The sequence below is a fragment of the Ptychodera flava genome, chromosome 3, assembly GCF_041260155.1.
Source record: "Ptychodera flava strain L36383 chromosome 3, AS_Pfla_20210202, whole genome shotgun sequence".
In the NCBI taxonomy this organism is placed as follows: domain Eukaryota; kingdom Metazoa; phylum Hemichordata; class Enteropneusta; family Ptychoderidae; genus Ptychodera; species Ptychodera flava.
The window spans coordinates 37457548-37475232 of record NC_091930.1 but is presented as its reverse complement, the minus strand read 5'-3'; the positions used below and the strand labels follow the sequence as shown (position 1 = coordinate 37475232).

General features: G+C 35.0%; 1 long non-coding RNA gene and 1 pseudogene across 1 annotated transcript; one reads left to right on the top strand and one right to left on the bottom strand.

Moving 5' to 3' along the window:
- Positions 1-13468, top strand: part of LOC139129941 (sodium/calcium exchanger 3-like) — an 88000-nt pseudogene extending 74532 nt beyond the window's left edge.
- Positions 328-2125, bottom strand: LOC139129939 (uncharacterized). Its single transcript, XR_011551723.1, has 3 exons — positions 2019-2125; positions 1197-1350; positions 328-378 (listed from the first exon to the last, which is right to left on the bottom strand). It is a non-coding gene; the product is annotated as an uncharacterized lncRNA (long non-coding RNA).
- Positions 13469-17685: the final 4217 nt, after the last annotated feature.

The following is a 17685-nucleotide window of genomic DNA, read 5'->3' as shown; positions in this document are numbered from 1 at the left end:
TAGTCGATTAATTAAAAAAATACCTTGACCGATTAAGTGTTACATCTTGAACAACTTTGAGAGTAATTCTGTTCATGCCCTTGCTGCACAATTTGCTTTCTTTTGAAATTATGCTTGATTCATTATCCTGCTAAAAAGCTGATATCAATGAATTTCAGTTCAGCAGAAAGCTTGTCTTTATTACCTCATCAGATAGTCTGCTTAGTCCCTTTTCTGTAATTTTCCAGCCGACGTTTTCCCAGTGAAGTGGTTTCTCCAAATGATTCTTCAGTTGGCTACTTGGAACAGTCAAAATTTTGTCTGTGTGACACACTTTGTTGTCTTGACTACACACAAAATCAGCTTCACAAACACATCAGGCTGTTTTGCTTGCCTTGTCTGTAAAGTTCAAAATGCTGTCATTAAATTGCAGTGTGCTATTTGATGTATATAACATTCCAAAATGCTGGCTCAGTTTTCCATTGATTTAAAAAGAATCTTCAGACCGAGATCATTCCACAACATACCTACTCTTGAACACTGAAGTAATAGAGTTGATGTAAGATAATATCAGTTAAGACAATGATTCCTGAATTTGATTGTATGATTTTCCCAAGTAAAAGATGCAGATAGGTGTGCAGATAGGTGTGTCCCAAAGGCCTAGTCTGGACAGTCAACTTTTTTCCGAAGTTCGCGTGAAGTTTTACCTGAGTCTTTCACACTTCTAAAGCTCCCCTTGAAAATTACCGTGTATTGCTACGGATTCGGTTTAAACAGTGACCATAAAGCTTTTCCTGCACAAAATACACAACGTCATCAAAACATTAAATTAAATGCTCAAATCAAGATTTCAGTAGGTATGGTCAGAACATGGAAGTATGGTAGAGGGTCAACATAGCAACCAAAAGTTTCAGAACAGGTACTAAGATGGTTGTTTTAGTCAGAATTAATGTTATATTTAATTTACATATCATGCATATCAATTAGGATGATTGACGTCATTCGTCCCTGGTCAACAGTATCCAAATAGCTCGACTGGTTTCAGAAGCACAGCCAGCCAGGTGCCTCCACATCAATATACAATGCATAATGTCACAAAACAACCTCAGCAGAAAGTATTTGAAGAATGTTGTTTGTGGCATGTCACCGACACTTTGAATATCAAGGCAACCTGGCAGGCAGTAGGCAGAGGTTTAATATTAAACTATGGAAGTTACCTCCACATATATTGAAGAGATGTACCCAAGCTTTTGCGTTCCTTCATGATTTATCACCACGAAGTCTTTAAGAAAGAAAACTTCACCATTTGCCTCAACCATTGGTGTGTGATATCTTTGATGAAGTTGCCACTTCTGTGCTTCATACATTTCTCTGTGTCAAAAGTAAAACAAGCAGTTGCTAGAGATTACTTTCTTTTTTTTTCACGAAATCACAAAGTTGATTCTTGTCAAAGTTATTTCTTTCTAAACTTCTAAATTGCAAACAGGCATGTAAAATTCGTTTCAAACATTGTATTCCACAACGTTACAATCTACAGAATACTGCAGCCATTTAAAACTATTGAGCTCACTTCTGTTGAATGTTCGTAATTTTGCTGACTCAGTCGGGGACCTGATCAATATCGCATGGCGTAGCTTCTGTTCAAACATCGACCAAACTTGCATCATGTTACTTGCTGCGACCACTGAAAAATTTTTGCAGATCGGCCTGTTTTGGGTTATGATGCATAAACATGTGTTGATCAACGCCAAAAGGAAATCGACCAATCAACATTCAGTAAAATAACTTGAAAGCTATTCTGATGCAGGGCATCAGGGCTAATGTAGGCATTTGAAGGCAGGAAAGCTGTTTGAAGTTTTTGAGCATAACCCTTAGCTATATTACCTGTTGAGATACAATTCGAGACATGATGACAAACTAATGATAAATAAGTATATTCAATCTCTATGAAACAAAAGCCTTGACATAAGTCATCATTTGCGATACTGCGAAACTGCCAGTTGCAACTAACATCAAAGAAATATCAATGTTACACATACCTGATGACATTATTTGTAGATTTCCTGGGATAGTACACAAGTTTAGAAGCTGTACTTGGTGTTGCCAATCTTGTACGTATGATGTCAATGACAGACAAAGAGTAATAAGTCTGTCCACTACTATCTAAAAACTAAAGAGAGAGGAAAATGTATTGTCAGTATAAGTTGTAACAATAGTTGTAAGTGTATGTGTCTCTATGAAAGTTTAATATTCCCCTGTCACATTTTCACTTAGATGTAAAATGTCTTGAATTTTTCTGAGAAAAAAAAATAGTTTAATTCATCTAAGTTTGACTAGTCAGGGCTCTGAATTGGCGGTAGTCCCACATCCAGATTTCCAACTTTCCCTTGGACTACCAAAATCCATGAAATGGTAGCCCACACAGACTACCATAGACCGGTACATAAAATTCAGTTAGTACTTGTGTGGGATGTAGGGTTGGAACAAGCCATATAATTGCAGTCAAATTCAATTGGACACAGTGAGGCCAGTCTATGACTTTGCTAATCATGTAATGCAAATTACAAAGACAATCATGTTGTGAAATTTTGCAATGTACTTATGTGACAGGCACAGGAATTGATGGCCATTGAGAATGCATTTTCATTGCATTTTGATCATATAATATATCAATCAGGGACAATATGCCTCCTAACAACAGAAAGCCTCAGTATGGTCCATTTTTAGTCCTGCTACAGCGATGTCTATTCACAACATGTTGAGATGGTCGTGATTATTGTCATGACGAATGTCAAAATTTACATACAACTTTGAGAATGAAATAAGTTGTCAACAGTACACAGTACACAGTCGGTCACCAAACTTTTGAGTATCACTGTTGTCCATTAGGCTAAAAAAAGATAGGAGGTTGCTATAGTGGTTGCATTTGTCAAGCTTAGGATTCTTAATTACTAGCATTAATTCTGTAGGTGTCCATAAAGTTGCATTATTTATGAAAGTGACTATCAAGTTGTATAGTCCATGAGAGAAGAAAATACTAAACAATCAGCAGTTTTGCATCATCTGTGTTGTCTGCAGAGTCGTTCAACCATGGTCACTCTGCTGTTTTCTACGGTTGTTTGATGCAAACTGAAATTCTCTCTACTGAATGGTGATAAAATTGTTACTCTAGCATCAACTTAAAAAACAAGCGATTAGCTTATGTATCACAACACATTTGAAAATCACCGACTCATTGATTAACGTAAACCAGCATAGGGCGGCCTCTCTGTCTAGACATGACTGAGAAATACACTTTATCTACAATGTGGGACTCTTAGTTAGTTTCTGATGAGAATACCTTCACCTCTTGAACTCTTAGTTGAAATTGTAAATGAAACAGTAGATCAAGTCTAGTCAACTGTTTATCTCTCAGTCTAGACATCGGCTGCCCATGCTGGTATAATCGACTAGTTGGTGGCTTTGACATGTGTCCGTGATACCCAAGCTAATCATATGTTTTGTGCGTGGTATAGGTCTCATATGCTGAGTTGTGGTACCTAGGTGAAACGCACTGTAGAACAAACAAATTCAACTAGCACCTAGTTCAAAGTTTGAAAGGAGTATAAAATATTGAAGAATGTAAAACACAGTTTGTTATCGTTGTGGCATATCATTACAGTTTTGTGTGTATTTAATAGTCGAAACCCGGCATTCAAATCGACCACGGTACAAACAAAACAATATGTGCGCAAACGCGCATAGACGTATGTGTATTTCATATGTGTTATTATACATGTGGGCATGTTTGTACCAGCATCACGTGATTATTTGGGCGTACTGAGCCTGTAGAACGCATCGCGTCCTTTTTATTCCGGAGTAGAACCATTGCAATCAAAAAAAGATACTAATAGATACGAACTCTGTATTACATACATACCAAATTGGTTCAATCCTTCCTGGTAATTCAGATAGATTCTGTTTCACTTGATACATTGATGGTGTGGTCATATCTCTCTTCCTCAAGAGGTACCATATGAATTTTAAATTTGTTTCGCCCTGTTTAGATTGAAAGCAGTGACTATAAAATTACAAAGATACATGTATCCTGAGTGTAGATTATCAACTCTATTCATTTTTATTTAATTTGGCCTATAATTACATCTTGTAACAGTACAAGTCATACAATCTAACACATAACAAAATTTAAAGTACTGGCAATTCTAGAATAACTTTCCTGGTTCTCTTAAATCTTTACATCCTGAGCTTGGGCCCAGACATTTTTTCAAATATTTGACATCAATTATAATACAGTTGAATATACTAAATGGTGTCTATACACACTCATTTCAAAAACCTTGACACCAACATCTATAGAATATGTCACATGTACAGAAATGTTTCTCACATAAAAATATAAGGAACATATTGTAACATTTGTAACATTACCAGAGGATGAGGCGCACAAAGAAGACATGCCAGTTCTGCATAGTGCTCATTTTTGAATGGATACCATTCCTTACATTCATCTGGATTCTCATCTTCAGTTTCTTCACTCAGAATCAAGTCATCATCTGTTTCTTGATAATCTGAAAATGACAACTAAACTTGATTGGAAATATGTTCCTATTTTCCAGAAATTTTAAATCTAGGGTTCAATATTTAGTTTTCCTTTTAACTGATAGTATTAGTTTCCAGGAACAACACAAATATATAATGTGTTTTGGCAAAGTTTAAGAATATCATTGGTACAGTGCTGGACACAGATCATTCACAAACTTCTATTATATAAAAGGAACACAACTTTGTGGAACCAGAATTGTCTCAAGTTTTGACATTTGATATCATATACAAAACCAGTAATTATTTAGGTTGAAAAAGGAATAACAGATGGTAGAGTAGCATCAGCATGAAGAAATGATACTGAATTTCTCTGTTTTTTATAAAACATTAATTATTCTTAGAATCATAATCAAAACCAACAACAGATTACAAAAAAAAAATACCGTCAAGGACAATGTGCTCACATTCGGTTTGAATTGGTCCATTCGAGAAATATTTAAACCAGAAAAAACAAGAATGACAAAAGCAAATAAGGTCTCCAACTTAGGTACTGGAGGTCATCTTTAGGAGCATGCATATCAACTTCTATAGCAATGGAACAAGCAGATCATAAATACATAAGCAACTGTCAACAACAAAAAATAGACAGAGGTTTGATAAACATAGGGCAATGTCCCTGAAGCTACTACCGGTATAGACATGGATACATGACTGTATGAAATTATCTCACTAGGGTCATCCTAGGGACTTGTAAACCAAATATTATAGCGTCTGACCAGCGGTTTTGAAAAAACAAGCTACTCAACAGTTGACAGAGCTCTGCTTCGTTATGTAGAGAATAACCTTTTGTGATACATGTACTGATGAAGAAGGTGGATATCTTTGATAGCTCATTTCAGGGTGGCCTCACCAAAAATGGAAAAAAAAAATTCCGCAAAAATACAGATTTGCATATTTCATCACAATTTTAACAAATCTAAGTTGGGTTATCCCTAGTGACCTGTATACCAAATAACAAAGCTGTCTGACCAGCGGTTATGAAGAAGATTTTTTACCAAAAACGCCTTTTTTGGCATTAATCTGCCTATTTTCAAAAATATCAAAAAATTAAAAAAAGTTTCTCAAATTCCTATTTTCATCTACACAACAAATATCAAATCAGTAAGTACTGCAATTCTCAAGATATTCGAGTCGAGGGACGCCTCACAAACGGACATACATACATAACACATACAGACTGACGCCGGACGCCGGACGGATACCATCCCAATAGCTTCTATACACTATAGTCTATAGTAGCTAAAAAGGAAAGGTGGGAGTCGGTCAAACAATGTACAAGGGATCTGGTAAAAAGTAATGCTACCTCATCAATCTTCTAGACCCTACCCCTTCCTGAAAATCAAATGTTCCAACCCTTGGTATTACATAAGGCAAGATGACAGGAAATGTATTTACAACCTTTAGGAGTTTTTAGTTAATGCCGATGAAACAGCACTTAAGTTAGTTACAGATAGTGAAATGCCTTCCACTGTGGGTGGTGATTACAACATCTGGAATTATCCTGTCTATCCAGTTGTTTTAAAAAGAAAATACTGTTTAATTTTTTGACCAAAAATGACAAAATTATTCCAAAATAGTAATTTTCCCAATTTTGTCATAATTTCAACAAATTAGAAGAGTAACACCCAAATTTGAGAGCGATTGGGCTGGCGGTTTCAGAGAAGAATAATTTTTAATGAAAATGAGAAAATCACCAAAATATATAGTAAAAATACAAAATTAAGGATATCTTTACAATATTCATAAAACTGTATAACGTTCACCTAAGGTTCTTGCACTCAAATTTCAAAGCAATCAAAACAGCGGTTCTCGAGATATTAATTCTTGACCAATTTCACATTTTGTAAGCTCATTTGCATAATTTTGGATCGAGACTTCATTTGAATAAAATCCCATCTATAGCCTAGGATGCATCGACACACCAAATACTAAGCTGAAATGTGCAGCGGTTTGTGTGTTTTTGATGTTGACGGACATACTGTACGTACATACACACTCTCACACAATACAGACACCATCGACTTCAGCTTATACAATAAACTCACTTTGGTATAACCAAACGTGAGCTAAAAAATAAGGTTTATCTGATAAAATATTAAACTAGTTGTTAATTGATAATTTCCAACACTTACAGTCATTCCACTGGTTTATTTTCTCTACATCAGAATGTTTCTCAAGAAAGTCATGGTCCATGAACGTGTTCTCCCTGTCAATGTCACCTACTGGTACAGTTCCCTAAAGAGTCATTTCAAAAACAGACTATTATTATATTATACTCCAATTAATTCCAATAAGCACATGTTGAAAATGATGTGATGAAAACAAGAATATGTAATGTAAACGACAATGTAATTTTTGATGCTAAAAAACTGATACACAAAAATCCTGACATTAAACGTATTGGGAAATTTATAAATGACTCCAAATTTGTTATTTTTTCCGCAAACAAAGTTTTAATCTGCTTCTCATAGACGTAAATAGGGTAAATGGACATCTAAAATAACCATTTGGACATAGCAATATGTATTCAAATACATGGTCCTTAGTGATTTGACATTTAAAAAACTGAGAGAATCGCAGAAGTGAAAAGCATCTATATTTGATGACTGTTTATAATTCTGCGAATAAAGGGTTTGATTGAAGCATGAAGACTACCGGTAATTAGCCTCTTAAGTCATAAGAAAGGGCTTGTCATCGACCACATTATGTTAAGTAATAAGAAAGGGCTTGTCATCACCACATTATGAAACAAAACAATTGTGATAAAAAAAGTTGTTGATTTAAAACTCGCAAATTTTGGAATAAAAATGTTCTACTCATGATATACAGTCTTCCATTTCCTAGGAGTGGATTAAAATAATCCAAACCAGTATTAATCAACGGCACACTTGTCTAATGTGTGTTACAAATTTCCAAAATGATGCTTTCTCTAGCATCACTTTAGGGGTTACTGGAAAAATTAACAAAAATATCGGGACAATGAACTTGCAAAATACATGAATAGAGTTAAATGTTGCATAGCTAATTCCCAAACAAGTCTATTATAGAATATTCTAGTAACTTATAGATATTTATAGATACGTTTATAGAAAAAAATTTATAATCTATTATAATAAACTAAAACTGTCACAATCAATACCTAAATTTTCTCAAAATTAAACAAAGGAATTTGTAAAGTGATATCAAGGTGTACATACCAAAGAAAACAATGATGGATCATGAGAAGATGTGACAACTGTTGACAAAGTTGGTGATGTTTGAGTAGTGGCTGAGTTGGTGGTAGTTGTGCATAGCCTTTTTGTGATCTATAAAAAAAAGATAATGGTAAGTTATAAGAAGTCTGAAGAAATCATGAAAATTAGTGATTTTCAGATGAAGAAAATAGGTGTGTACTTCTGTTAAAATTGCAATACACTACTCTTTTTAACAAAGGACTCTCACAAGAGTGTAACATCACAAGTTTTTCCTGATCTTCAAGCTTCTAAAAGAATCCATTAACAGAGCATACTAGTACTCATAGATCAATCATGAAAATTGTGTACAAAATAAAATCAGAATATCAGATTCTTAGCACTTATGTTACATTTTACTGGGCACCAAAACTTATTGGCTTCAGAATATGAATAATCTACAATATGAATTTTCAAAATTCAGAAAATTTTTGAAGATAACATTAACAACATAAAATATAATCTCGTTAACTGAAGTATGATACTCAAAAGGTTGCTATACATACTTGGACTGGTGATTCATCATCATTTTTCCTCGACAAGATAAGCTGGTGCTGATATCTATGTTTTTTACTAGTACCATGTTTATCGAGATACCTTTCCGAAGCAAACTCCATAACACACACCCTACACATGTGTTTTGGTTTATCTGACATGTTATCTAAGGAAAGTTTAATAAAAGAATAAATTAAAATCTATTGAGATTGTATACAATGCATGAGAGAGAGAGAGAGAGAGATGAGAGAGAGAGAGAGAGAGAGAGAGAGAGAGAGAGAGAGAGAGAGAGAGAGAGAGAGAGAGAGAGAGAGAGAGAGAGAGAGACAGGGGGGAGGGGGATTAACCAACAAATAAATCAGTCAATGTTTCCGAAAATCTAGTATGATATGGCATCTCTTATAGTTAGCTCAGAATGTACATGGTTGTAGGTGTTGATTTTCGAACCAAAGAAAAGCTATAATTAGCCCTGCGACAAGGTCTGTGTGTTCCCAGCGTTATGTGGTGGAGGCCAATTAACACCGGGAACACGCAGATCTGTACGCAGGGCTAAGCTATAATCATCGTCATATCACCAGTCAAAGTGCCCGTCGGCATAGAAAGAACATTGTCAGTCCACTTCCAATCGTGTGATTAACCTTCAGCGTAATATGTGGCTCAGAATTCAAGGTTTTGGGTTGATACTCCCATTATTTAGGTTTCTATAAATATTGGAGGTCTTTGGTGTACTGAAATATTGTCTGATTAATGATTTATTGGAACTCAGACGGCGACGGTCATGGCGGTCCAGTGGCTAGCAACTTACGATCTGCGATACTACTGGTTCGAAAATCTAGATTTTTTGAGTCTATGACTATTTATTGTAGGTTGATAATAATAACGATGGTCTATGATATAAAAAAACGACTGATTGTTGGCCCGGTTGTAAGCTCAAGTCCACACTGTCACTCGACACTGTACCGATGACACTTTGAAAGGTTTCCTTCGTCTTTCCCCGCGATATCCAAAATTCAGTATAGTAAGTAGTTTGAAGATGTTGTAAAACAACAGACTCACCTCATCGATAACTTCGACAGAATCGTTTATAATAATAAGGATCCTGAATGCAGTGCAGGTACAGCCGACAGCGAACTGGTAACAGGTTGAATTGATCAGATATCATGATCAGATTGGTCTTTACAAAAGACCCGCTGTATCCTTTTACGCCATTGGATGAAATAGTACAAGTGCGCCCTCTACTGTAGTTTCTAACCAATCGAACTTTCTATATCTTCTGGCAATGTTGAGATTCTATGTAAACAATAATTTGTTGCTCTCGATCGCTCTCGGGTGATACAACAAAATACATATTCTAGAACGATAACTTTTCAAGGCAAATAAATAAAAAAATCTTAAGAAAGGGATCAAACCTAAAAGTGCGATTGATTTAAACCAAAAAATTGATATGACCCCTCCACAATAAAGTAGCAGCGATGCGAGTTGGTTTGAGCGACAGACAAGTTTTTAGCGACGCGCGCGGCGCCGGCGGCACGAAAGCGATCAGACGATCAAACTGGCAGCCCGCTGCGATGATGGCTAGCTCTGGCTCTCCCGTATTTGGCCCAAGTCAGAAGAAACGGCACCGGCTAGATTTGGAAAAGAGGGAAATGAAGAAAATCTAGGCTGGATAGCCAGAATGACACTTCGAAAAGTAAGTTTAAAAAGTCAGAGTGTTTGTTTTCACAACGCGATAACTAATCTTCAGTGCCGCGCCGCGAAATACAGCTGTTGATGGGCCCCTGCATACAATGTCGCATATTTCAAAGTAATATGCCCACACGCACATTAACCTGGAGGTCAAACATATTAGCAAATTCACCGGTATTATCGAAACCGCTAATCAATGTAGACGTACTCATATGCGTGTATAGATAATGATCAGATTCAAGTTATGTAAAAAGCGTTATTTAAGTTAAAATAAAACAAACAAATTTGACATATTTTTTTTTGAATTCATCTATAGCTGTGGGCCTACCGTAGGCCTAATGCATTTATCGAAAGTCCCTCCGTCGATCCACATTCCCTCGACACACGTATACATGGAGGGACTGTGCTTTATCAAGAGAGATTGAGACCTATTCTCAAACAAATTTCCTAAAATTAAATCATTTCTTATTGTAAACAGAGCAAGAAAGTAAACTGTCACTGAACAGCAATAGTAGTTCTACTAGTTATTGTAGTCGTATGTTAGGCGTACCAGCATCACCAAAAACTCAGAACAGCAGTACAGGAAACCAACAAAGAGCCGGAAAACAAAACAGAGACAGCAGCTGCAACAGAAACACCAGTGGCAACAGCATCGGCAGCAGAAGCAACAGCATCAGCAGTAACACAACAGCAGCAGCAACAACAACAACAACAACAACAATAATAACAACACAGCACTCTCCTTATAATATTGAAGACAGTGAAGAATATACAATCCAAAGTATACAGAATTCTAGAGGAACAGGAGAGGATGAAAGCAACTATCATGAAATTAAGTAAACATCAAAGCGAAGTATTTGAAGTGAGGAAAGGCTCGTATGAGTATGTAAGTAGGCCTATACCAAACAAAGAAATTTCCATTTTATTTATTAATTTATTTCAATTACACATTTATATAATGAGCAAATTATGGATATAATAATAATCATTTGGGGCTCATAAATGCATCCTAAAAAATTTAACAAAAATTTTCAAAAAATATGATAAATTACAAATGTATGTTTACTTGGACACATTCTTTCAATGTACATCCGTCTCTCTCTCTCTCTCTCTCTCTCTCTCTCTCTCTCTCTCTCTCTCTCTCTCTCTCTCTCTCCTCTCTCTCTCTCTCTCAGGTTAATTATACTAATTGCACTTATTTTTCCTAAATCCTTTGATACAGAATACTCTAATACAACTTTTAGCCAAGATGTATTTTACGAACCCATTAGGGGAAGTACCAAGGCAGGAGATATATGTGAGTGCACGGAAGGTTAATACTTCCAATAAGTTATCAATAAATATCAATGAAATCTCACACACACACACACATATATATATATATATATATATATATATATATATATATATATATATATATATATATATATATATATATATATATATATATATATATATATAACCATTGTAAATCTTAGGTCTCTTTCGGGGAAGAAAAAGGCCAACAGGACGACGCACATCAAACCAACTTGAACTGATCCGTTTGCTCAGTTGTAGAGCGCCGGACTAAATTCTGGGGACGTGGGTTAAAGTCAAAAATGGGTGATTTTTTCAAGACCCAAAAATTTGCTGTGAAGAGACACTCAGATGTAGTTGTGTGATATATATATATATATTATATATATATATATATTATATATATATATATATATATATATATATATATATATATATATATATATATATATATATATATATATATATATATATATATATATATATATATATATATACACACACACAGAGTCATCAAGGATGGCATCTACAGGAGGGATTTTCCCTTTATTAGAAAATTTATAGGTAATTTCACCCAGTTCATGTGTTCTACTTGTATATCTAAGGTGTGACAGGCACCTTTTCAAAGGGGGCTTGTCCCTATTGAAAAATTACTGGGGAGTACCAACATAACAACAGAGAGGGAATCCCCCATCCCATCTGTCTAGATGAAACACTGTATTATATATATATATATATATATATATATATATATATATATATATATATATATTATATATATATATATATATATATATATATATCTGTGTGTCTGTGTATGAATTGATGATAGCATTAACCCTTAGAGTGCCAGGTCAACTTTGCCAAATATACCCAGTAAATTTTTCGAGATTTTTGCAAACATTTTTATAACAAATCGTAGCCAATAAAATGTGATAAAAAAACTGTAGCCCATGAAGTGTGATGTCCATTTGTTCAAAATTATCAAAGAATAAAAAAAAATTCATAAAATTAGTAAAATGTATATTTATATTGTTCTCCTCATTGCAACCAATGCATGGTCGTCATTTACAGGAACCAAGAAAAAATGACCACTGCAAGTATTTAAGGAAAAGACCGTCTATAGATAACAGACATGGTGCTAGTATTGATTTTATTGTAGGTGGTGTGTTGAATGGTTAATTTAGAGACTGATAGCTACAATAATATCAAGCCATAGCAGAAATCTGTTGAAGATCATAATACATCTATAATGAATGAAAACATCATTTTCTACACAGAAGTTGTAGGTTAACCTTTTGAGCACTGCAATTTTTCACACTAAAATTATAGTGTGCAACATTTCACCAATTTTGTGAATTTTACTGTAATTTATTGACATTTTGGACCAATGAACATCACATTTTGTTGGCTTCAGATTTTTATCAAAATTTTTGCAAAAATTAGAAAAAAATTGAATGGTGTAAATTTTGATATTGGCAACAAAAATGACTTTGGTGCTCAAAGGGTTAAAGCCCCAGTGGCTGCGATTTTATTTTCAAACCAACGTTAGTGCATGTAAATGTTGAGACTGAAGGGCATGTACTGACATATCACTTATACCTGATTTGGACGACGACTACATATTTTAACAATTAAAATAATAAATGGATGCTGCACTGGTGCGCCCCTATAGAAAAGTACAGAAAATCAGTGTTTCATGCATATAGACATTGTAGTTATCAAGACACAACTATAATGCCATTTACTTAAATGCACCCACATGGTGGCCATCAGTGTGTTGTTGTAATCTTTATTTTCTCAGTCGTATGATTGGTTTTTGAAAATGGTTGCAAGTCTTAAATAGTGGTAGAACGTTTTGATTTACATGTCACCTGTGACATTTATGACAGTGTTATATATTGTTTCAGTCAATAATGGGTCTTATTCAAAGAAAACTCTTATAAAACTCAGGATATTTTGATATTGGTTTATTACACATTTGCAGGTATTGGGGCTTTAAGAATAGTCTTGTTTACTTTTACTCCAATGATGTCTATGCAGTCCCAAACAAATTACAACTGAATCCTATATGCACTACATTAGCTATATGATGCAAGTAATAAAATTATGTATATGATCATTCAAAGGTAACATAACCTCTCTTTGTCTTTTAATCAACAGGACGAAATACAAAATACTTTTTCAGAGTACAATGCAAACTGTGTACAAAAGATGATGAAGTTTTGTCGGCTGAAGGTTCAAGAATGGAGACAAGAAGAAGTTCGAAAGGTAAAAAATTGAAATAGAAAAACTCATAGGGATTAAAAAGTTTATTATGGGTCCTGCATGAGTCATCCAACAAATAGCAACCACAAATGAGATCTACAAGATGTATGGTCGCATGCTGTCTGTTTTAATTTAAAAGCAGATTACTAAGAATTTGAAAATACTATAAAGCATAGAGAGTAAACTGGATTGCAACTTATCAAGCTTAAAAACATTTTCCTTTATACCCAACAGGTCATGGCTGTAGAAGATGACAGACGTCATTACTGTGCCATGGACACCTGTTCCCTTGCAGAGACAATCTGCCATACAAAACTAATTAATGTTACACCAAAGATTGTCTTTTGTTTGGCTCTCATTGTAAGTAGAAAGTTTTAATTATCAATTTAGTTCTATTACAAACAAAAGAGTTAATATGTGTGATCAAACCAATTTGTGCTATGTACTAAACGAACCGTTTATCCGAGAATTTATTTTGACGTGAAAATGGAATACACCAATACACATGTAATAATTGTAAAAATTATTGTTGATGTTAATTACAACATATCAAACTTTACATGAAAGTGGTCATGGATATAATTAGTGTTTTACCACATACAGTATGTACTTTTGGAGCAACTGTACATTTTTTTTTATTTTTCCAGAGGAAATTCAACAGAGATAAAGATCAGAAAGGAAGGTTTTTGGCAGTCCTACCAAGACTGGTTCAATGCATCAGGCAGGAAACTGTCATATGAATGTGTTAAAAATGAAGACGACGAGGTGTATTCAACCACGAATAGTTTCATTGTTAGAGGCCCATGCATATGGGCTGGATCCCTAGTGTGTTTGTTTGATTAATTCTTTAGAGTCCCAAACTTACCGGCTGGATTCAATATTCTTCTTCTTCCTCTTCCATAACTATTTTGTCGTCCTAGAACTCTAGTAACTGCTCGCCATAACTTCTCAAACTTGAAGGCTAATAGGTCTATATAATAGATCTCATACACCTAACCCTTCAAATTTAAATTAGTCAGGTTACCTGGTGGCCATATTGGATTTCCTGAAGACCAGCGGGTCTATTCAATTCGAATTTTTTAATACATCATGCACTAGCGAAGGTATTGAGAATGTAAAATAAAATCTCATGCTGTCACATGACCTTGGCCGCCACATCGGATTTTAAAAAATACCATTTCAATCTTTAAAATTGTCTTCTCCGGAACCAACCCGTCGATTGAAGTGAAATTTCACTCGTGTCATCCTTAGTATTAGCTCTTTCAATTTGGGAAAGGCATTTCAATCGGTCACATGGTTTGGCCGCCATATTGGATTTTGCGTAAATTGCAACTTAATCTTTAAAAATCTTCTTCTCCACAACCAAAACACTGATTTAACTGAAATTTTACTTGTGTCATCCTTAGTGTTAGCTTTTTAAAGTTTGTAAAAGGCTATTTCATCAGTCTCATGATTTGGCCGCCATATTGGATTTAGTGAAAATCGCAATTTAATCATTAACAATCTTCTCTAAGAACCAACACATGAACTGAAATTTTACCACCAAGAATACCAATTTAATCTTTAGAATAGTCTTATTTTTAGAATAGTATTCTCCAGAAAGAAGGCACCGATTAGTCTAAGATTTTACTCATATCACCTTTAGTTCATATTGTCATAGTCATGATAGTCATTATCACCTTTTATAGCCGTATTTGATTTTGCGAAATTTTTAGTTATACTTGTTATTCTTTGTTCATTGTTAAGCTGTTGTTATTCATGCTGTCCTATTTCATTTGTACATTTTTTAAGACTTGAGGTAATAAAATATGATTCTCAATACATTCAGGTCTAGTGGCCAGTCATTTTATTCAAATGCAGCAAAAATACATTCAGAAGTAATTTAAATACAGTGTAATATTCAAGTTTAAAAAAAGAACTTGTTCCAAAAAGCCTTGAATGGAACCACTGGGAAATAGTGCTACATGTATTTTTCCAACACATCAATAACAAAAGAACATATTTGTTGGACTTCACACTCATCACGTCACATGAATGCCCTTGTAGGGCTAGAACATCCGTGCTGGGATTCTCATGGTACAATGCTGCAACAGCAATGTTTCATAAAAGGTACACTCGTGTAGCATCAATGTCCCAACAGGGCTGCAACATGCATGCTGGGAATGTCATGGTACAATGCTGCAACATCGATGTTTCATAAAAGGTACACTCGTGTAACATCAATGTCCTTTCTGGACTGCACCACACATGCTGGGGCTGTCATGAAACATTGCTGTAACAGCAATGTTTCAGGTATGGTGCACTGCATGTACAGGAGTGTTACATGTGTGCTGCACAAATGTTCCAGCATGCCTGTAGCAGTACTGCAGGATCATGCCTGCAACACGACTGACATAACTGCAATGTAACAGAAGTGCTGCACTGCAGTTACTGGCCAGTTATGCTACATCACTGCAGACTTTTAGCTGTGTATATATATATGATATATATGATCATCGTCTGATGATCGCTATAGAGAGCACATGTAGTGTGAAACTCTTAGTAACGGCTATGTCCTGTGTTCTACTTGTTATCATTTTTTACCGTATATGTATATATATATATATATATATATATATATATATATATATATATATTATATATATATATATATATATATATATATATTATATACCATTTAGTCACGGAATGGGGAACAATATAACTAAATCGGACAAGTCATTGTATTGATCTGTTTATTGTTTTGACTCAATTACTTCTACTTTTGCCATTCTTAAATAAGTAAAAGTTTAGACTTGGTTCAAGTTTGTGATTTGTGAATGATTGAGTGGAATGAACACAATGGTTCGTATTTTGCTTTTATGTGAAACGCTCATGTGAGTGGAGTGGACGCGATTAGTCGGGTGAACGCTATACAGGGGAGTTTCACCAGTAATCACAGACTTGGCTTTCTTGCAGGGTTTGCGTCGCTATAAATTATTCATGAGGTGGCGTTTTTATTTACTTATATGTTATTTATACGATGATATCACTAAATTTTACGTATTAGGAGGAGTTACCTAATGTGACTCTAAGCGAGACGTGCATAAAACTCGCATGGCGTTGTTGACAAAATGTCAAGTGCGATTTCTCCCACAGAAGTCAGCCGACCTTTGTTGTATCACCAAAAATGCGTGAAAATGTGTGTGTTGTGTGTGGGGCCCATGTTGTAAAATGCGATAATCGTCGCTGGTTGTTCAAGGATTGAAAGAAGTTGTCAGGCTGCTTGTTCCGTGCGAAAATCAAAGGCCTAGCAAACGGGTCCTATTCGACGCCACTAACACTAAGTTCATGCGCTCTCCTTATTGGTCAGAATAATGGCTGAAGCTGTCAATCATTTGTATTTTCTTGACGTCACTGTGTACACAGTCCGTCTGGCCGCTGGTACCTTGCCAGAAGTCCAAGTCGGCGAATCCGGCAGGAACTAGCTCACTATACTGCGCAGACTCAAAGGTAACGCATTCAAACGCTGGAAAAACCTGGCCTAGCCTACCAAATTCCGAATAGGTTTGCACGAAATAGGAGAGACACAAGAGAAACTATGATAAATGATTTTATTTTTTAAAAATTCACCGACTTAAACCAAATCCAGTAAAAGTTTAACATGATTACGAACTAGTTTTATTGATTAATTGGTTCATTTCCGTCACGTTAAGTCAAGTCAATCAATCAAATAATTGGAATCAGTCACGAGATAAAAAGGTCATTACATCGAATCACTACTCAACGTTGATTTAATCATGAATTTTTTATGTTTGCTCCACTGTTACCTTGACATCCTCTTATTATAACATGCCAAGGACATCAAAACGAGGTCGTAAAATATTAATGATATTTACGAGGCAGAGTAAAACGATGCGATTGAATATAATAATTTTATTAATATGGCATAATATGATGACTTTGTTGGTTTCATGTAAGTAACCATGGAATGTTAATTTGATGATATTCAAGAATGTAATCGCGGAACGCTTAATAGTCTTTAGCTTAGAGGAATAAGAATTAAAGTCATGATATCTTGAAAAACTTTGAGCCAATACTCTGTTTGTTTCTCTCTACGAACATTCAAAGGCTATCCACTGATTTGTGA